The sequence below is a fragment of the Protopterus annectens genome, chromosome 3.part0 (genome assembly GCF_019279795.1).
Source record: "Protopterus annectens isolate FY-2018-M chromosome 3.part0, PAN1.0, whole genome shotgun sequence".
NCBI lineage: Eukaryota > Metazoa > Chordata > Ceratodontiformes > Protopteridae > Protopterus > Protopterus annectens.
The window spans coordinates 757,092,696-757,115,755 of record NC_056731.1 but is presented as its reverse complement, the minus strand read 5'-3'; positions in this window follow the sequence as shown (position 1 = coordinate 757,115,755).

Below are 23,060 nucleotides of genomic sequence, written 5' to 3'. Positions count from 1 at the left end.
GCTGTGGAGGTGGCTGTGGCTCTCGTGGAATGAGGTCTAATGTTAGCTGGGACAGTTTTTCCATGAAAGGAGTAACAAAAACAAATGCAATTCCCTATCCATTTTGAAATTGTCTGTTTGGAAATTGCTTTTCCTTGTGTACCAGCAGCATATGCTACCAACAGCTGGTCAGTTTTTCTGTAACCTTTAGTTCTGTCCAAGTAGTAGCGCAACTGTCTGTGTATGTCCAGGGTGTGCAGAAGTTTCTCCCCTTTGTTTTGTGGATGTGGAAAGAAGGTAGGCAAGTGAATAGCTTGATTTAATGAAACCCTGGATACCACCTTTGGCATAAATGTAGGATTGGTTCTCAATGAAACTCTATCCTGATGAAAAATAAGAAATGGCTGTACTGCCATAAGGGCCTGTAACTCAGATACTCTTCTTGCTGAGGTTATGGCCAGAAGGAAAGCAGTCTTCCAAGACAGGAACTATAGTTCTGCAGATGCTGCTGGTTCAAAGGGAGGCAGTGTTAGTTTTTCCAACACGAAGTTAAGGTCCCAAGTAGGTAGAGGTAGTTTCCTTGGGGGATTGATGTTTTTGATTCCTCTTAGAAACTGTCTTAGGAGAGGATGAGAGAAGACAGGTGGATCAGTATTGTACTTTGCTGAAATTGCTGAAGCATGAATTTTAATGGAAGAGTAAGACAGACCATTGTGGAACATTTCTGCCAAGTATTCCAGGACATGTGCCATGTTCATCACTGTCGCATCTAGGCCCTTTGTGGTGTTCCAAACGTGAAATCTTTTCCATTTTTCTGAATATGCTTTTCTTGTGGAAGGCCGGCGAGCTTCCATAATAATATCTTTCACTCTCTGGGATAGCTTGTCCTGAGCAGGAGTCAAGGTATTTTCCAGGCTGTTAGTTGCAAGGTTTTCAGGTTGGAATGCAGAGTTTTGTAATTGTGCTGTGTCAGTAGAAGTGGCCATAGAGGAAGAGGCCATGGTTTCATGCGTGACATGCTCTTTAACAGTGAGTACCAGTGCTGTCTTGGCCAGTCCGGAGCTATCAGAATCACTTTTGGCTGCTCTGTCCTGATCTTCAGTAAAACCTTGGTCATTAATGGGAGAGGTGGAAATGCATACACTGTTAGAGTTCTCCAGCTGAAAGAGAGGGCATCCACTTTCCATGCTTGTGGGTGGTATGTCCTTGAGCAGAATTTCTTCAGTTGATGATTGTGGGGTGAGGCAAAAAGATCTAAGTCCGGCCTCCCCCATGATTGTGTTATCTGTAGAAAGATGTCTGGGTGCAGCATCCATTCGTGTGCATCCATGATATTTCTGCTTAAGCTGTCTGCCAGTATATTGTCTTTCCCTGGCACAAACTGGGATTGTAGCTGTATATTGAGTTTCAAGGAAAGTTCCCATAGATTCATAGCCAGCCTGCAAAGAGGATAGGAATGGGTGCCTCCTTGCTTGTTTATGTACCACATAACCGTGGTGTTGTCTGTCCTTATTAGCAGATGGCCATGATGCAGAAAGGGTTTGAAGGCTTCGACTGCATGTATCACTGCCAGCATTTCCTTTTGGTTTATGTGCATGCGTAGCTCTTTTTGTGACCATAGACCTTGAATGCATCTGCCCTCCATGTGCGCTCCCCATCCGTGGTCTGAAGCATCTGTTGTAATGGTTTGGCTGGCTATTGGTTTGCTGAAAAGCAGACCCCTGTTTGACTGGCTTGCTTGAGCCCACCACAGAAATTCCTTTTGAAGGCATGGAATGAGTGGTATCAAAGTTTCCAGGCTGTGACTGTGCTGAGTCCATAAACTCCTTAGGTACCATTGTAGTTTCCTCATATGTAGTCTTGCTTGCGGAATCAGAAGGATGCAAGAAGCCATGTAACCCAGGGCCTGCAGGATTTTCCTTGCAGTCAGCTGGGTTTGTCTTGTCAGATTTTTGAAGTAATCTGGTAGTTGACTTTGTTTTTCTTCTGTGAGGAAGGCCATTTGGGTGGTTGTATCTAGATCTGCACCCAGAAAGGTTATTCTTTGGGATGGAACAAGTCTTGATTTGAGAAAGTTGACTGTATATCCCAAGGCCTGAAGTAGGTGGATGGCATAATTCAAGTGTTTTACCAAAGTTCGTTGGCTGTCCGCTTGTATAAGGCAGTCGTCCAGATATGGGTATATTTGAATCCCCTGAAGTCTGCAGTGTGCAATTACTGATGCCAGGCATTTCGTGAATACTCTGAGCACAGTAGACAAGCCAAAGGGCAATGCTGAGAATTGATAATGCTCTGACCCTGCAAGAAATCTGAGGTGTCTTCTGCAACTTTGTCTGATAGGGACATGCAGGTATGCCTCCTTGAGGTCTAGAGTTACCAGCCAAGACCCCTTGCCCAGCATGGGAAGGAGCTGCTGTAGAGTCATCATTTTGAACTTTGGCACAATGAGATAAGTATTCAGTGCGGACAAGTCAAGAATAGGCCTCCATTGTTTTTTTTTTCTTGGAACAAGAAATAGTCTGGAATAAAATCCTTGGCCTTGTTCTGAGAGAGGAACCTTTTCTATAGCTTTCATTTGCATTAAGCTGGAAATTTGTTTCAAAGCCTCTGCCCTTTGATTCGGTGGCAGGTCTGGCATGCCCTTTCTTTTTGGTAATGTGTGGAAATGAAACCTGTATTCTTTGTCTATTATTTGTAGTGTCCATTTGTCCCTTGTAATACTGTGCCAATTTTCTAAGAATAAAGAAAGCTTTCCACCCAAAGGTGCTTCCAATTGAGCCCTGGTTGGCGGTGTCAAAGTAAAGTCATTGAGCCTGTCCTTGTGCAGCAGTTGAAGGTCCTGCATTACCTCTCTGGTTGGGAGGCTGCCATTGACGTCCTCTGTAGGAGCCTCTAGCTTGTCCTCTACCTCTGGCACGCCTGTTCTTGCCTCTCTGAAACCTCTCTGAGTCTGGAAAGGACCAATTCTTGGAAGGCCACTTCCTGCTGAATCTTGGTGGTTGTACTTGGAGAAAATCTTTGACTGTTTGTATGGATTTTGCCTTTTCTTCAAATTTCTTTAGGACCTCCTGAGCCGTGGAGCCAAATAACTTTTGCTTTTCCAGAGGAGCATCCAGCAGCTTTGCTTTAACATGGTCTGGCAGATATTGTTCCTTCAGCCAAGCATGCCTACGTATGACTGCGCCAGTCATAGCTGACCTACATGAAGCTTCCAATGCATCATAACCACATTGCAAGAAATGGTTGCTAACCTGTTGTGAGTTATGTACCAGATCCTGAAGTGACTTGCAGTCTAGGGGGTCAGGTGAAGACAGTTTTATATGCAATTCATCTAACAAATACTCTTGGTACTGTATCATATGAAATTGACAATTTAATGCCCTCATAGAAAGAGTAGCAGAAGTATACACTTTTTTACCCCATCTCTCTAAAGCTCTGGACTCCCTTTCAGAGGGGAGAGGATTTTTAGCAGTGGCAGCTGCAACCCCTTTAGGGCCCTGGGAAATAGTTTCTGGATCAGCAGAGTGGGCCTTGTAAAGGTAATGATGTGAGTCCGGGACCCTGTAGTACCTATCGGGTTTGGCAGGAGCCGGAGGGAGAGAATCAGGGGTTGTGCTAGAGTCAGAGTACACATCATCAATGACATTCAAAACAGGAGGAATAGCTAAAGGTCTATGCTGAGGCAAATGTAAAAAGGTCCTTAATCTTTTCTTGGAATCAGAGAATTCCTGGCCCTGCCATTGGAAATGCTCTCTCATGGTGTGTAGTGTCTCCCCAAAGGAAAACTCTTCAGGAGGGGAGGCCGAGGGAATAGATTCCTCTGGATCAGAATCCTCGTAGGCCAAAAAAGCCTCCTCCTGGTGGTCCGAGAGAGTAGAGCCATCAGAGGCCTCATCTGAGGAAAGGGGATCAGAGGGCTCAACCCTGGGCCTTTTGTCTGGAGGAGGTTGAGAGCCCCTGTCTGGATGAGGTTGAGAGCCCCTAATTAAGGAGATAAGATCCTCTGCTAAGCTTAGAATCTGTGAACCAGAAGAGGGTCCCTGAGGGATAACCTTGGGAGGCAAAGCTTTTGAGAGTTTAGCAGCTTTAGCCCTGGAGAATGCCTTAATGGACATGGATGCAGGAGGCCTGGCTGCACCACGTGCTGGTGTAGATTTGTCTAAAGGAATGGTGTTGGAAGGTTCCAGGACACCAGTTTCTGTTGGAAATTCAATAACCGACTCAGCCGGGGCCTCCGGGACCGAGGTAGTCGGTTGAGCGGTTTCGGTAATTGGAAGTACCAAGGACTCGGTTTCAGCTGAGACCGAGACACTCGCGGTAGGCCTGGCCATGGTTTCAGCCGAAACCGTGGCCCGCGTGTGTCGGTCCTTGTCCTTCCGTTTCTTAACTAAATGAGAAGTCGGAGTCTCCGACGGCATCTTATACAAAAAACTAGCCCCAAAAAATTCCTCTGCAAACTCCGCCTGACGTCGAAGAGTGCGTCGGTTGAAGGAAGCACAGGCTGAACAGGCCGAGATGTCGTGGTCTGGGCCTAGGCAGGGGAGGCAGTAAGAGTGGAAATCCTTATGAGGTATTTGTTTCCCACAAGTTAAACAATTATTAACTTTATCTGACATCAGCTGAGGCAAGAAAGAGTCCCCAACGGGGTACTTAGCTTTTTGAAGTCTTCAGTAGCTGAATTACAGGAGCTGGCCGACCGGCACTTGCGAACTGCTTCTGCTTCGGGCACCACGCGGCAAGAAAGACTGGGGAAGATGGCGTCGGCTGATGCTTTTATACCCCAGGCGCTCTGACGTTGGGGAAAGTGCGACATCAGCCGACGCCGGACCCAGACTTTGGAATCCGGCCGACTGAAGGGCTGCCTGAGGCAGGACAACCCATATGTGATGACTGCAGATGCATCCTTGAAGGACATCACATACATCTCAGCCTCTTAGAGCAAGAAATCTGGACAAAGAGATAAATAAAAGCGGGACAAAGGCCCAAAATAGGGACAATTTTTAATTAAATACTTCTCTTATAAACTTAGAAAATTGATAGACTAACAAATTTTGCATTAGCATGAATTTTTCTGAAGAGTATGAAGTCTGAAACTCAAATGTCTGTCATTATTTTCTAACTTTAGTTTTTAACAATTTGCCACTAGTTTGCCAGAAAAACCATAGTTCTATGAAAAACAAACCACAAAATAGGCAAAAATCTGGACATTCTGCACAAATCTGTACAGTTAAAAGGCATGCCAGAACATTTGAACATATGAAATAATAAGCATATTTTCTCTCCAGTTGCAGAATTGTAGTTTTTTTGGTGACATTTCACCTTGTTCTAACAAATTTCCATGAATTATGAGTGCAAAGAAAATGGCTTGCACAGTGCAACATAAAGGGAATAACTGTGTCTTATATCATGGCAGTTTTTTTGCATTTTTTTTTTCAGTTTAATAATGCAGACATCATACTTTTACAACCTTGTTGTAAAACTTCTTAAATTTGTTACATACTACAAACTATTAGCCAGTTTATTTATTTGTTGCCGAACAGTTAATGAACAATTTAATGGTTCCTGACTTTTTTTCTCTCTGTTACATTTACATTTCTTTGAGCTATAAAATATGTAATTTCAACACCTCATTATGTCATTTCCTCTATTTATAAAAAATACTTTTTAGTTTAGACAACTTGCACCATGTTACACAGTTTAAACACATAAAGCAGCACTTAGATGCTTTGGCGTCAACAAAACAATATATGAAGACAAGCATTATCATACTATATTACAACTTCAAAATGAAGGTTGTGGTTTTGGTTTACATACGTTAGTCTTTAAAGAATGAAACATCTTAGCAGTAGCTTGCTAATCAATTATAAACTGCTTGTCTGCTTATATTTTTAAGTGACCTAGTGACCATTTATTTTTTATTTCTTAATAAGTCCAGAATAATTTTCTAAAAGCTTTCATCTTGAAGTTTAATACAGTCACACACTACTGTAACTGCAGATTATTGTAAAAATCAGTCATTTCACGTTTCTTGAGGTTTCCACTTCATGTGAAGTGAAAAACATTTCTGGCAAAAATCAAACCTTTCTCCAATTTCTGTATTTGTTTTTTTTTTTTTTGCATGCATTCTCTATCCCTGAAATATGGGGAAAGTCACTATATAAACATAACCCAGGATTCATTCGCAGTAATCAGGTAATACTTAGGAATGCCTTTTAAAAATGACAGTAGGCAAGGGAAACTTCTAAAAATAGCCTCAGTTCAAGACGAATGTGATGCTCTTCAGCAGGAATGTCATTTTTCAAGTAATACTTTTGTGACAGAAGCAGGTATATCTTTCCTTGGGCATCTTATGTCTGTTCTGCACAAACTACAACCCATTAAATTAGCAGCAGACAGTGCTTCTGCAGGATATCTTAAAAGATGGAATAAGCTACCCAGTCTCTGTATTAATAGATATTTATAAGAAGTGTTTGTTCCATCTATATGGTGCATCTCTTACATTTTACCAGTATGTAAAAGAAGTACCTATGTTGAACTTTCAAACTTTCATCATCTATCACATACCTCTTTCACTGTTTAAAGTTGTAAAAAGATGTAGTCATCATCAAATCCTCAATTTCAAGACAAAGACTTACTTTCCCCAATCTCAAAATTAATTCTTAGCACAATCATAAAACTGAAACAAAAAAAGTAACCCCATGTTTACCCTACATCTTGACTTCTCAAAGACATTTGGTACCCCAGCTTAGCCTCTTCTTCTTAACGTGATTCCCAACTGGGTCTAGGCAGCATTAACATTGAATGTTTCTCTAGCAACCTCAACAACTGTCTACAATCTGTCAAATGTCAGGATTCCTACTCTTCAAACCTGTCAGTGCAAAGTAGTGCCAAAGGGACCAATACAAGAACCCTCTTATTTAATCTGTTTATAAATGACGTGTGCAAGACAGGCAAACATGTGACAGTCATGCAATATGCTGAAAACTCAGTTCTTGTTTGCTCAACCATGACACTATCCTAACATCAAATAATCTCTCAATACTCCTTCACCTCTACCGAGACCCGACTAGAATGATCCCAATTACTCTTGAATCCTGCAATCACAGACACACAAAAAAATGAAACACATTTACCTCTAGTAACCTCTCACCAACCAGCATTGCAATAAATATAGTCTCATCAAACAACACATGACTAGAAAAAGTGACACATACCAAGTTAGATGACAAACTTAAATGTGACCAACACATCAATGGTTTTCTAAGAAAAAAATGTGAATTAGGGCTACTTTGCAAAACCAGACTATAGGTTCATAGGTTCATAGTTGTGTACTAGGCTAATGGACCTGGAGCCTTTACAAGCCTAGCCCATAGAAGTGCCCTGGCATCGTGCCATCCGTATGTCACTGATCACAGAAGATTAGTAACTGCAATATCCCTCTCATTTCCAAGTGTGTTGTATAGATCTACAATTTTAACAAATCTTCACACTACACAAATGAACAAGCGTAAACAGTGCTATACTAAAATAAGTAAATTTGAATATATCCTCCCAAACTGAACCCATCACTGCATTTCCCTACAGAACTTGAGCTGGATAGAATTCTCATACCAGATGTCAGATGCACAACTCATAATGGCAAATAAAATACTACACTATCCCTGAAACTTCCCAGCCACCAGTAATATAATAAAATGATACAAAGCCATAAGGAACCTTTGAACAAGGGATCACCACCAACAGAATCCCAAAAATCCAGCAACTCAAATGATGACTCCCAGAAACACAGCAAGGTCAGCCAGCGTCCTGTGCCAGTACTATGATCCAGTGCCCCACCCACCCCAAAAAACTTTATAAAATCTATATTAAGCCACTCTAGCACTGTAGTGGCTTATTACAGGGCCATGTCCCCCAAGTTCTTACAGTGAGGAAAAAAGAAGATATAATTCAGCAGATGGTAGTGGATAAATCAGGGTTTATTATTAAGGTGTGGGAGTCTTAAAAGTGTGCTTGACAGAGTTTAATCTTTTACAATTATAAGGAGAAATAGTGAAAAAAAGAGTGTATGTATATGTATGTATATATATATATATATATATATATATATATATATATATATATATATATATATATATATGTGTGTGTGAAACACTGTAACCAATGTAGATTTTATGGCACGGAGTCCATTTTATTATAGCCATAGATTAGAAAAGACTTGTGGTCCACCATGTTATTTTAATCTTAGCAATGATTTTATTATGTAAATTTCCAAATGCAATGGGTGTGGAGTGCTCTGTGTAGGCAAAACCATGAGATCACTGTACACCTGCATATCTGAACATAATTATGATATCAAGAAGAAAGCATGCTTAGTGCTTTATAAATGCACACTTTGGAGTGTGTGACATAAAAGAGATTTTTATGTGATTGACGCTCAGGCAAATTATATTAGCGGTGGTGACAGAGAAAATAAATGAAAGACTAAAGAATTTTAGTTGGATCTGTACCTGCAGAACCCTCAAAACAGATGCATGACCACCTACTCACTATAACTGTGGGCCAGATTCAGGAAGGCTTACACGGAGTTCAAGAGTAGTGTAAGCCTCCGTGTAAGCCTCCTGATCCAGGAACAGCCCAAATCTCCGTGTAAGAGACAGCTAACATGTCTCTTACACGGACTGGGCGTGGAAATACTCAATACCTCATTTGCAGCTCAAAGATATGCAAATGAGGTATCTGAGCGATCCACGAAGCAGAAACCAGTCCGTGTAACGGACGTGTTAGCTGCAGAAATGTACTCAGCTGACAACTGAGTACATTTCTGCAAAATTAAAAACGGAGCTATGTCAGCTCCAAATAAAGGGTGCATATGTTGCATTAAGCATGCCAATGGCCAAATATGTGGCCATTGGCATGAAAAACTGTTGCAAAAATAAGTTATATAACTTTTTTTTTTTCACGGGATTTTTGGGTTTAACTGCAGCGCACACCCGCACAAATGGGGTGCGCTACCTAAAACTGAAAACCGAAGCTTATAAGCCCACAATTGTGGGATTTATGTATTACATTGAATGTCAATGGAGGGACTTGCAGACCAAAAACAATATGGCCTCCGTTTAGTGGTTGTCAAGGGGGGAAGCTCCGTGTAAGACATGTAACTAGTCATTACTAGGCAATCCTATGTAAATGAGGGTTACAATACTGAATCACACTGTCACATAGGTAATGAGCACTGTCTGAGTAGTGTAAGAGTTAGAGACGGGGAGGAACAGAGTAAGAGGTAGGTGACATCATGGGGGGGAATGATAGCAATAAATGTACCAGATTGGAGGGCAATGTAAATTAACAGATGACAGACAGACATCAGGGAGGGAGGTGTGTCCCAACAGAACACTAGGAAAGTCAAGAAATTGAGGGTATACGCTATCCCTACACTCAAAGTTTCTTGAAATACGTGCATCTTGCGTGTGCGTGCGTGTAAGGCAGGTTCAACATGTGGGAGCGTGTTGCAAACCGTTTACAATGGTTTGCGCGGGCGTGCACATGTGGAAGGCAGTGTGCGTGCGTTTTAGCATGAATCAGCCTAGTTCACACCGTGTAAGGATGTGTGCGCGCGTGTAACACCATGTAGGGATGTGTGCGTGTTTAAGTGACTGTGAGCGTGTTTAAGCTGGTGTGCACATTGCTCCCCCTCAGGAAACAGAAAGGAAACAGGAAACAACTAAAATCCAGGGAAACTGCCAGAAGATACTACTGGAGTTAATTGGTGGAAACAATTAGAAGCAGGCAATTACACAGGCAGACTAGAAGCCCAACCCAGCACTTAAAACACTGCAAAGAGCAGTGCAGGCTGTTTCTCACAACAGATACTGCCAGAAACTAAGCTATCAGAATTGAAAACTGAAAAAGGCTGAACTCAGAGCAGAAATGCTAGGGGCTGCCATAGCTATTATAATCAGGCATAGGCGAATTGCTGAGGGTGGTGACAATGCAGATGCTGACAGACAACCCAGAGTGAGGAGAAGGAGAAGAGTATACAGGCCCAGGGTCACCTACCATGGGTTACATGAGCTGGAGATAGTAGAGCGCTATAGAGTGGACAGAGTGCTCCTGCAGCAGATTGTTGAGCTGTGCAGGCCACGCCTCACACACAGAACCAACAGAGGGGAACCCATCCCAGTGGAAACCAAGGTATGTGTTGGCCTAAGAATACTAGCAACAGGTACCTTCCAGAGACCAACTGGCGATATGATGGGGATATCACAGGCATCAGCCTCCAGGGTACTACACCAGTTCCTGGATGCCATGTCAGCACATGTCGGTGATCATGTATATTTCCCCAATGCCCGTGAGGTATTGGCCAGCAATATGCGACACTTCCAGCAAATAGCGGAATACCCTGAGGTACTGGGTGCTATAGACTGCACACACATACGCATCAAAGCACCAGCAGGAGAGCAGGGTAGAGCCTACATTAACCGCAAGGGATACCCCTCCATCAACTGCCAGGTCGTGTGTGATGCCCAGGGCATAATAATGAATGTGTGTGCTGGCTGCCCTGGGAGCTACCATGATTCCCATATCTGGCATCTGACGCAGCTGTACCAATCATTTGCCAATGGGGACTTCCCACACGGACACCTAGTGGGGGATGCAGGTTATGCACTTGAGCCGTGGCTGATGACACCCATCAGAAATGCACACACACCTGAACAGGAACGCCATAATGAGGCACACGCACAAACACGTAATATCATAGAGCGTGTGTTTGGGCTGCTCAAGTCATGGTTCCGGTGTCTGGACACATCTGGTGGAGCCTTGCAGTACACACCAACTACATGTACCCAAATGATCATGATATGTGCTATGCTACATAATATGATCCCATGGAAACAGCTGCAGCAGGACCAGCACAGGGCTGGGCCAAACATCCCCCACCATTGCCAAGGCCACCACAGGCAGGGGAGACTCGGAGGAGGAACAACCTGACCTTGTCCCAGTAGGCAGAAGGAGGCGTGCCCAGTATGCCCTGGCCTTGGCAAAGAGGCAACGCATAGCTCATACGCTTGGTCAGTAGGAACACTGGGACTGATACCCGCTCTGACTCACTCATACAGTAACAGGGATGCCTAACATGACACAACCTGCTGCCAAACATGTACAGGGAGTGTAGTATGTGTATCCGACAGAGGTGGCCCTGCAGCACCACCTGAGGCATGAATGCCATGTGTTAAGTAATGTAATATCATGTACCACATGCACACCTGAGGACCCCAACTAACATCCACCCTCAAGAATCATAAACCACAAAAACACAAACCCACCTCATGGGTACCACAAGGGATAGGAACCTAGATGTAATGCTACCCAATGCCAGAAGTATAAACATCAAGATGTGTGCAGTGTAAACACACACAGTATAGAGAATGTAGATATCAGTGCTGTAATAGAAAACAGGGTCAAAGCCCACATCAGCACCCTGACACTACCAGGTCACACGTCATACAGTGATGTACATGTGCAAAAACATGGAACAAGATACAAAATGAGGGTGACTAGCAATAAATAGCATGGATAACCACACACCCATGTTTGTACCACAACAAGAAGCAACATGGAATAGCCATGGTCAAAACCAATGGCTAAAACTCACTACTACTATATAGCTTGCTGCAGACCACTGTCCTAATAGCAGGAACTGCCCCAGGCCTATGTGCATAGGTTCATAGGTTCATACTAGGCTATCTGCCCTAGGGCATTAATAAGCCTAGCCCAGAGTTTTGTGGCTTCTGCCACCCCTTCAAGTTGATGGATAATATGCCCATTATTTTGCTGTGCCTCTGTCAAGCAGTGATACTGAGGTTATCCCTGGGGTATACCTGCAATCTCCCATCCATTGGTCAAGATCTCACTTGAACGAAGCCAGTGAGGTGCTCAGCCTCACATGTACCAGGATGTTGTTCCACAGCATAGGGACTCTCTGGGTGATGAATCTGTCCCTCCAGCACATCCTATTAATATCTGTGTTGAGGTTTAGGTCTCCTGCCCTTGTAGTTCTGATGGATGTAGAGGTCTTGAGGTGAAGCATGTTCAATAATTCTGGGTTGGACATAGCCTTGTATGTCAGGCACAGGTCACCTCTGAGCAGACGGTAAGTGACTGAATACAGCTGGAATCCCTTCAGTCGGGCAGCATAAGAAATATGTTTGAGACCCTTTCACCTCCTGTTGAGGAATTTGTGGGCCCATCCAATTGCCGCAGGTGTTGGGTCAGATACATTCTGAATGGGGCATTGTATGCAATCATTGGTCTGATGAGTGATGAGTACAGGGGAACAATGACCTCCCTTGATCTAGATGTGAATCCCTGCATGATGAGGTGGCCAATGTAGAAGGCCTTCCAAACTACCCTGGCAATGTGAGTGTCAAACAAAGGTTACTGTCAACCTGGGTGCCCAGGTCCCTGATAACCTCCTCTGTGCTTAGAGGATTGCCACCTAGATGGGAAGTAGTGGTAACCTTGTTCTTCCTGAAGGGTATGGCTATGCATTGTTTAGTGTTTAATGTACGGTCATGGCTGTGGCACCAGTTATCCGTGTCTATGAGACCCTTCTGAAGGATGTCTGTGTCAGATGGGTTTCCAACTATGCTTCCCAGTTTGCAGTCATCGTCAAACTTTGTCAGCCATAATCCTCCTGTGTTTGCTCGTACTTCTGAAAAGTAGATGCTGAACAAATGTGGGCCCAGGACTGAGCCCTGTGGGACACCACCTGTGACAGCTCTGGAGTGTGACATGGCACCAGCAACTTTGACCCTGTGTGTTCCGTCACTTAGCTAGTTTGCAACCCATGCTGTGATGTATGGGTTCACAATTAAGCTGGTGATGTTTTCAATGATACCTGAGTGGGGTATTGTGTCGAAAGCCTTTGCCAGGTCAAGGTAGGCTGTGTGGACTGCCTTGCCCACGTCAATGGCCTGGGTGACTGTTTTGAAAAAGTCAACCAAGTTTAAAAGGCATGATCTGCCCTTGACAAAGCCAAACTGGATTGTATCCAATGTCTGCAAGTCCCCTATGTCTTCATTTATAATTCCCATTATGATCCTCTCCATAGCTTAGCAGAACAGGCTTGTCAAGCTGATGGGATGGTAGTTTCGGGGTTGGTGGAGGCACCTCCTTTGTGAAGTGGGTCCACCATTGCCGTATGCCACTCCTTGGGCACATATCCTGAGGTGAGGCTAAGATTAAACAGCTGCCCTAACTGCGGGTGTAATTACTCATTGAGTTCATGGAGCACACAACTGGGGACACCATCTGGTCCCATGGATAAAGTGTTTTCTGCCTTGGATAGAGCAGTTCCCACCCCAGCATTGGAGATGTTTGGGGGGCTACAATCCTCTGGTGTAGATACCCCTCCAGTTGGGGGAGGGGGAGGAATCTGCAATGAACCTGTCAGCCAGTATGTTGGCAATGTCTGTAGGTGCAGTGATATCTACATCATTCCGAACTAATTCTGAGCATATCTGGGAGTTCCCTCCCAGGTTTCAAACATAGGCAAAAAAGGCCTCATGATTGTCCCTTGAGTCCTGAGTGGGTTTACTCTCAAAACTTGCCTCGGATGATTGTATGGGGGAACCCAGTGTTTTACTCACAATGAGCAGGGGTGTCTTCCCTCCTATGGATTATGCTCTATCTTGTAGTAGCTCCTTCCTTGTGTTGTAGAGCTTGTTTATGGCTAGGGTCCACCAGACTGGATGCTTGCCTGTGGTACAAAGAGTCTTTGTTTTGTTTGGGATTGCCTGATCCATGCAGTCCTGGAGGTGCTGGTAGAAGGCATTTGTAAGTGATACAGTGGCTTGGGTAATGGTGTCCGCTGGCTTGGGGGCCTTGAAAGAGACCACACCAGTCCTTAGAAATGTGAAGTCGGCATTTGAGAAGGTCTTCACTGTTTGTTTTTCCATCTGGGGTGTGGGTGGGATGTGGACTCCCACTGAGAGTAGTCCATGATCTGATCTCACCAATGATGGGTATACTGCTGGTGTTGAACAGTGTGACCCCATGTTCGTGATGATGAGTTCTAGTATGTTGCCTCCACTTGAGGGGATTGGGACCAGTTGTTCCATGGCATTTCAGTGTATGAACTCATGGAACCTTTGTGTTAGAGTGTTGTGGCATGATTAGTGATCCCAGTCTATATGTGGATAGTTGGAATCACCCAGTAGGATGGTGTTTGGAGATACATTTATCCCCTTCAGTGTTTGCAGGATAGCTGTGTGAGGTACCTGAGTTTGAGAGGGTGGCATGTAACATGCTACAAACTGCAGAGCAGTCTTGCCTATGGTCACTGGCACCTGGATGGTCTCCGATGCATCGTGTGTTGCCACCAACAATGAGGTGAGGGTGTCCTTGATGAATATGGACACCCACCATCCTTCTTGGTGTTGTCCGGATGCTGGTGCCGGAATGCATGATATGAGGTAACACCCGATAGTGCCGGGGTGCTGTCAGAAGCTGTGAACCAGGTTTCAGGCACAGCACAGACATCAATGTGCTACATACTGAGAAGGGCATAGAGTGTGTGCAGCTTGAGGTTGAGACCTCTGGCATTGAGCAGCAGTACCCTTAGTGTCCTTCCTTTACTGTGTTCTAGGGTGGTAGGTGTAGTATCTGAATCTTGCATAAAAAAGGCACAATGGGGGTGGCAAGAGCATCATCCAAAATCCGGAAGCCCAGGGGTGACAGGTGCAAGCCGTCCCTTGCAAATCACTGTGGCCTGTCCAGCATGTCGTCCCAGGCAGACAGACATTGGACCCCCTTTGAATGACACCATAGTCTAAGCAAAATAATACAGCTGATCATCTTGTCTCTGTTTATGTGGCATCATACTTGGTGAAGGTAGGATACTGCTGAAGGTCAGGGTCATACCTGCCTGGCCTACATAATCAGAGGGATCCTCTATGTCTCTTTCCATGTAGTCCAGGGAGGTACATCTCAGGTCGTTCACACCAGCATGGATAATGACTGGGTCAGACCTGTACTTGCAGTTGAGTGACCTGAGTGCTTGCATTATGTGGTGGATTCCAGTGCCCGATAGGCAGCTTACTGTGACCTCCTCCGAACCCGATCTGGTGAGCGGGACGTCAGTGTGTCTGACTATGGAGTAACCATAGACAAGTGTGTCTGGCATTGTTTTTGGCCTTAAGGGCTGTGACTGTTTGGCACACCGACTCTGTGGTCAATGTGTTGCATGTGCTGTGCCCTGTGGAGGCAGTTGTGTGAGTGTCTGCTGTGGTGGCCACTGCCATTCCGGTAGAATCCTGATCAGAGCCTCCGAGAGTGTCTCTGTGTGTCTATGTGTATGATCTTAAGTTGTGATAGTGCCATGTGAGACTGGATTTGTGATGTGTGTGTGGTTACCTTCACCTTCTCTCTGGTCTTGCTAGTCCTATGTTGAGAGAGCTCAGCCTCCACTTTGGCTATATAGTTGCATCTCTCACATGTATGTGTGTTTTATGGCAGAAGGAGAGGGTTGTCAGTGTACATGAGGCAAGTGTAACATTGCCTCAATATTCCCAGGTTCACCAGCTGAGCAGGAGAGGACACTAGCAACTGATCTCTAGACATGCTAGAAGGAATAGACAAAACAATGTTGGAATACAGGGAGATATCAAGCCCCCAAAGCCACATCATACTGTTTGATTGACAATAGCTACACATACAACGGTGTTTCATAGTGTCATAGTCTACTACTAGCCTATCTGCCCTAGTGCATGTATAAGCCTAGCCATAGTGATGTGGCTATTGCCACCCCTTATACTGGTAATAAGTGTACAGAATAGATTCTGATGATTGTGCCTCTGACTTAGTAGTGACACAGTATGACCCCTTACGTAATTGAATAACATGACTGTGCCTCTGTCTAGTCTGTGCCTCCGTCTCAAATGCAGTTGTCCAGATGTCTCCTGAAGAGAGTCAGTGAGGGACTCTGTCAAACATGGACTGGGATACTCTGCTAGAGTGTGAGATGCCTCTGAGTTATGACTCTGTCCCTCCAGCATGTCCTATACATGTATGTGCTGAGGTTCAAATCCTCAGCTCTCATGGCTCTGGTGGATTTGGATTGCTTGCAGTGGAGCATGTCCACCAAATCCTGATTGGACATGGTCTTGTATGTCAGGCATAGGACACCTGTACGTATGCGGTATGACACTGAACAAAGCTGGATTTCCTCTATTCTGGAAGCATCTGACATGTGTTGAAGAACCCTGATCTTCATGGTAGGTACCTTTGGGGTGTCTCCAGCTGTTGCAATTGCTGGGTGAGGTACATACCATATGGGGCTTTGTATTCAATCATGGGCCTGATAAGGGAGAAGGATAGTGGAACAATGACCTCCTATGATCTTGATGGAAAACCCTCCATGATAAGGTGGGCAAGATAGAAAGTCTTCCTAACCACTTTGGCAACAGGGGTGTCAAAAGAGATGTCACTATCTACATGTGTCCCCAGGTGTCTGATTTGTTGTCTGTGCTCAGTGGGTTGCTGTCTATGTATTGATCTGTGGGTACTTTGTTCCTCCCAAAGGGGATGAATACACATCAGTTGCATTCAGTTTCAGGCCATGTGTCTGGCACCAGCTATCCGCCTTTGTGACGGCATTCTGTAGTATTTGTGTGCTGGCTGATGTATTCACTATGGTGCCTAGGTTGCAGTCATCTGCAAACTTTGTCAGCCACAACCCCCCTATGTTTGCTTTCACATCTGAAAAGTAAATACCAATTAAGAGGGGTCCCAGGACACATCCTTGTGGGACACCACCTGTGACTGGCTTCGAATCTGACAAGGCACCTGCAATGTTGACTTTATGGGTTCTGTTTCTTAGCCATTTTGCAACCTATCCTGCGACATATGCTGTTATATGTCAGCTGTTGAGCTTGGCTATGATGCCTGAGTGTGGTATTGTGTCACAGGCCTTAGCCAAGTGCAGGTAGGCTGTGTGGACTGCGTAGCCCTCATCGATGGCCCTACTGACAGTTTCATAGTAGTCAACTAGGTGCAAAAGGCAGGATCTGCCCTGTACAAAGCTGAACTAGGTGGGAACAAGGGTCCGTAGGTCAGTAATGTGTCTGTGTAAGAGCTCCATAATGACTCTCCCCATATCTTTGCAGACAAGGCTGGTTAAGCTTGTGTGGTGGTAGTTGCCATGGTCTGTGGAGGCATCTCCTCTGTGGAGTGGGACCACTGTTGCCGTGCGCCACTGTTCAGGTACATATCCTGTAGCAAGACTAAGGTTAAATAGCAGTTGTATCAACGGGTCCAGCCCCTTCTGGAGTTCACATAGCATGCAACTGGAGATACCAGCAGGTCCCATGGATGCTGTGTACTTGTCTTTGCTGAGTGTGGCTCTCACATGGACATCCAAGATGACAGTGAGGTTACATACAGCAGTGATAACTATCTTCTTTTGGGGTGAGGGAGGGGGTAAATCGCACTGAAGCTGTCCACCGGAATGTTGCCAATATCTGTCAGGTCACTGGAATATATGTTGTTGTGTACCAACTCTGAGCATATCCGAGGGTTCACAACCAGGTGTCTGACATAACTGAAGAAATCAGTGTGGTTACCTTCATTGTCTTTGGTGATTTATGTCCCCAAGTTGACCTTGCATGTCTTTATGAGATAATGTAGCTTTCTACTAGTGCTGATCACAGCTGTCTTCCCTTTTGGAGATGTAGCTCTGTCTTGCATTAGTAACCGTCATCTGTCATACAGTCTGTTTATGGCTGGGGTCCACCAGACAGGACACTTTCCCTTTGCGGAGACGGTCCTGTTTTTATTTGTGATTGCATGGTCCATGCTGTCTGACATCTAGCTAAGAGGAGGTCATTGTGGTTCTGCAGTTATCTTTCATCAGCATTAGAAATGACCACAACAGCCCCTGTGGGGTGTACCTCATGCAGACACATCCAGCACCTGTAAAGTCCACAACAGTACCTCACCAGGAGTATGACAGAGCTGGAACACATGTAATGTGTAGTCTGATTACACAGAGTGCAGCTCCACACACTGCCATGCTGTCCACCCAGATGCAAGCTGTGCCTGATGTAGAAAGCCATGTCCATGCTGGAATCAATGCACATGCTGCACCTTGTACAATCTGAATGGCAGGGAGCTATGCACATGAGGGACCTGAACCCCAGCACTGACATATATAGGACAGGCTGTACTGCATTATCCAAAACACAGAAGCCACCCCACACATGAGTAAACTACCAGTACAGGTTGTCCGTAGAGACACTCGTTGAGTCCCCTCAACAGGAATCCTAATGAGTGCATGGGAGATGGGAGGTTTACCCTGGGTATCAATGTTATGTCACAGGTAGACAGAGGCACAGTATACTAAACAAGACATATGTCATGGCAAACATCACTTACAATGTGTTGATGGACAAACACACTCTCCGACTAGCATTAGAAATGGCCTAGGGCACATCGGTAGTGTTCGCCAATGTACACCCATGTTGTGGAATACACTACCGATGTTGGATGAGGCTGTTGTAAGTAGTTCACATCTGAACATAATGCAACATGGTCAGATAGGTTCATAGGTACATAGGTTTATACTAGGCTATCTTCCCTAAGGCAGGTATAAGCCTAGCACAGAGTTCATTGGCATACACCACCCCTTATATGGAAACAGTACTGTGCCCATTATTGTGTCATGCCTCTCTCCAGCAGTGACACCGTGACGATCCCCGGGTTAAACGTATGACCTTCCATCCACAGGTCAAGATACCTCTTGAACACAGCCAGCAAGGTGCTCTGCCTCACATGGACCAGGATTGTATTACACAGCATAGGGAGTCTCTGGGTGATAACTTCATCCCTCCAACATGTCCAACATACAACCCTGCTAAGGTGTAAGTCACCTGCACTAGTGGTTCAGGTGGATCTGCCGATTCTGAGGTGGAGCATGTCCATTAATCCCTGTTTGGACATGGCCTCGCATGTCAGGCACATGTCACCTCTAAGCAGACGGTATGTGAGTGAATAGAGTGGGAGTGTCTTCAATCTGGCAGCATATGACAGCTGTTGGGGTTCCTTGATCCTTTAGGTGGGGGACATTCAGGGTGTCTGCAATTGCTGCAGATGTTGGGTGACATACAGCCAGAATAGGGCATTTGACTCGATCACCGGTCTGATAAGTGAAGAGTACAGGGGAACAATGACCCACTAGATCTGGATGTGAATCCCATCCTGAGCAGGTGGGCAATGTAGAAGGTCTTTCTAGCCACTTTAGCAATGTGAGTCTCAGAAGAATGGCGACTGTCAACCTGGGTCCCCAGGTCCATGATAACCTCCTCTGTGCTTAGAGGATTGCCACCTATATGGTAGCTTGGGGTCACCTTGCTTTTCCTGAAGGGTATGTCTACACATGTTGTGCACTTTGACTTCAGGCCATGGCCCTGGCACCAGCTATCAGTTACTGTGAGTCCCTTCTGAAGGATATCCGTGTGTGATGCACTGTCCACCATGGTGCCCAGTGTGCAGTCATCTGCAAACATTGTCAGCCAAAGTCCTCCCATGTTGGCCTGTACTTCTGGGAAGTACATGACAAACAATGGGGCCAAGGACTGAGCCCTGTGTGACACCACCTGTGACCAGCCTGGAGTCTAACATAGTGCCAGCAACTCTAACCCTGTGGGTCCCGTCCTTAAGCCAGTTTGCAACCCATCTTGTGACATATGGGTTTACATTTCAGTTGTTAGGGTTTTCCACAATACCTGAGTGGGGTATTGTGTTGAAAGTGTTTGCAAGGCCAAGGTAGGCTGTATGGACTGCCTTTCCCCAACAATGGCCTAAGTGACCAATTTGAAGATGTCAACCCAGTACAAAAGGCATGATCTGCCCCTGACCAAGCCAAAATGGGATGGGTACAATGTCTGCATGTCCCCTATATCTTTGTTTATGAGCTCAATTATGATCCTCTCCATAGATTTGCAGACTACACTTGTTAAGCTTATGGGGCAGTAATTACCAGGGTCTGTAGAGGCACTGCCTTTGTGCAGATGTGCACAACTGGACCCTAACCAGGCTGTTGTGCACACTATGGAAATGTAAAGCGATGATAGGACTAAAGCCCAGGATACTGACCACCACAGTGAAAGTACTGAAACACTACACTATACAGTGCTACAGTGTTAGGTCAGTATGAACGGATGTTGACAATTGTGTGCAAAGTATCCCATGCAAAACCTGCAGGCACAGTATACTCCCTGTTTTGTTCACACAAAAAGCATTTGGACAGTAACTACACAACATGGCACAGAACACACAACCATAAACTGGAGGTATTTGTTGAAGGTCACACTCATCCACAAATGTGATGGGCTGCAGAGTTCAACATATGTAAAGCCCACACTGGGCATGCTCACACACTTAGATAAATGAGACATCTTTCACACAACATGCCATGGGAAGGCTGAACTGGGCATGCTCACACACTTGGTCCAAATGTTACTCCTAGCAACTGTGAAAACACACCAGAGGATGCTCATTCCCCTTTCTAGACACTGATCATGTAAGCACCCTATAAGTATATCGGAGAAAAGGAATCTCTCAATAATCCAAATAGCGCGCTCTGCTAATGCGTCCGTCTGTAGTGTCATAACATAGTTAGGTAGGGGTTTGAATCCAGCAGGTGGCAAGTGTGTGTGAAGGGGGGTAAGTGTGTATGAAAGAAACATCCCTTTTGGCAACTGGGAAAATACACCACAGGGTGATCATTCCACTTTCTAAACTCTGATGATGTCAGCACCCTATAAGTATATCAGGGGAAAAGAAACCTCCTAGTAATCCGAATAGCGCGCTCTGCTAATGCATCCATCTCTAGTGTCATAACATAGTTAGGTAGGGGTTTGAATCCAGCAGGTGGCAAGTGTGTGTGAAGGGGGGTAAGTGTGTATGAAAGAAACATCCCTTTTGGCAACTGGGAAAACACACCACAGGATGATCATTCCACTTTCTAAACTCTGATGATGTCAGCACCCTATAAGTATATCAGGGAAAAGGAAACCTCCCAGTAATGCGAATAGCTGCTAATGCGTCCGTCTCTAGTGTCATAACATAGTTAGGTAGGGGTTTGAATCCAGCAGGTGGCAAGTGTGTGTGAAGGGGGGTAAGTGTGTATGAAAGAAACATCCCTTTCGGCAACTGGGAAAATACACCACAGGATGATCATTCCACTTTCTAAACTCTGATGATGTCAGCACCCTATAAGTATATCAGGGGAAAGGAAACCTCCCAGTAATCTAAATAGCGCACTCTGCTAATGCGTCTGTCTATAGTGTCATAACATAGTTAGGTAGGGGTTTGAAACCAGCAGATGGCAAGTGTGTGTGAAGGTGTGTATGAAAGAAACATCCCTTTTGGCAACTGGGAAAACACACCACAGGATGATCATTCCACTTTCTAAACTCTGATGATGTCAGCACCCTATAAGTATATCAGGGGAAAGGAAACCTCCCAGTAATCTGAATAGCGCGCTCTGCTAATGCGTCCGTCTCTAGTGTCATAACATAGTTAGGTAGGGGTTTGAATCCAACAGGTGGCAAGTGTGTGTGAAGGGGGTAAGTGTGTATGAAAGAAACATCCATTTTGGCAACTGGGAAAACACACCACAGGATGATCATTCCACTTTCTAAACTCTGATGATGTCAGCACCCTATAAGTATATCAGGGGAAAGGAAAACTCCCAGTAATGCGAATAGCGCGCTGTGCTAATGCGTCCGTCTCTAGTGTCATAACCTAGTTAGGTAGGGGTTTGAATCCAGCAGGTGGCAAGTGTGTGTGAAGGGGGGTAAGTGTGTGTATGAAAGAAACATCCCTTTTGGCAACTGGGAAAATACACCACAGGATGATCATTCCACTTTCTAAACTCTGATGATGTCAGCACCCTATAAGTATATCAGGGGAAAGGAAACCTCCCTGTAATGTAAATAGCGTGCTGTGCTAATGCGTCTGTCTCTAGTGTTATAACCTAATTAGGTAGGGGTTTGAATCCAGCAGGTGGCAAGTGTGTGTGAAGGGGGGTAAGTGTGTGTATGAAAGAAACATCCCTTTTGGCAACTGGGAAAACACACCACAGGATGCACATACCCCTTTCTAAACGATATCACAATTATGTATGGCTTTTGATTACAGACATGCCACGTGTGTTTTGCACACACAGAATGCCCATGTGTGTGGGTTGTCACTCACAATAATGCAAGACATTGATTAAACCAGTTATGGCAATGCACACATGATGTATGTGTGTACCAAATACACATATGTACCTGTGACCTTCAATAGTTACCATGTGTGATGCCTGCCACATGTGAATACATGGTATTTGCACAGAGTAACATTATGACCGTGGTCTTCTGTGCAGGTGCAGCATGTGGGATGTGTACATACAGTGTGAGATGTAGATGCTATCAGCCTAGTAGTGAGGGATGCACACCTGGTCTGGGGCATATAGTCTACATGTTGTTGATGTACAGGAGCTGCATGTTTTCACCTGTTGTGGGAGTGGTAAGACAGTATTCCATAGCAATGCAGTGACTGCATGCTAAGAACCATTCAGCTAGGGTTTTGTAGCTACACTAAGTCATTAGCATTCAGTAATTTGTCAGAATCCCTGGTGAGGGTCTGATGCCAACCAAGGTCAGGAGTCTACCAGCCTGTGTCACTTGCTCAGTGATCCCTTCCATGTTCCCTATCATGTATCCCAGTGAGGGACATCCCACATCAGCTGTGGTGGCATGGACAATGACTGAGTCATATGTGTCCATGCATCTGACTGACTTGTATGTTTGTGTTATGTGGTGAACCATAGTGCCCCATGAGCATATCACTGTGACCTACACCTTTTCCAGCCTGGTGAGCATTGTCTCACTGTACTGGACAATAAAAGTACCTAACACAACTGCGGCAGTAGTGTTGTATAGCTGTACAGACTGTGCTTGTTTGACACACAGGATTTGTGTGCTATGTGTTATGCGTGCTGTGTGCAGGCCTAATGTATGCCTGTGTGCCAGCTG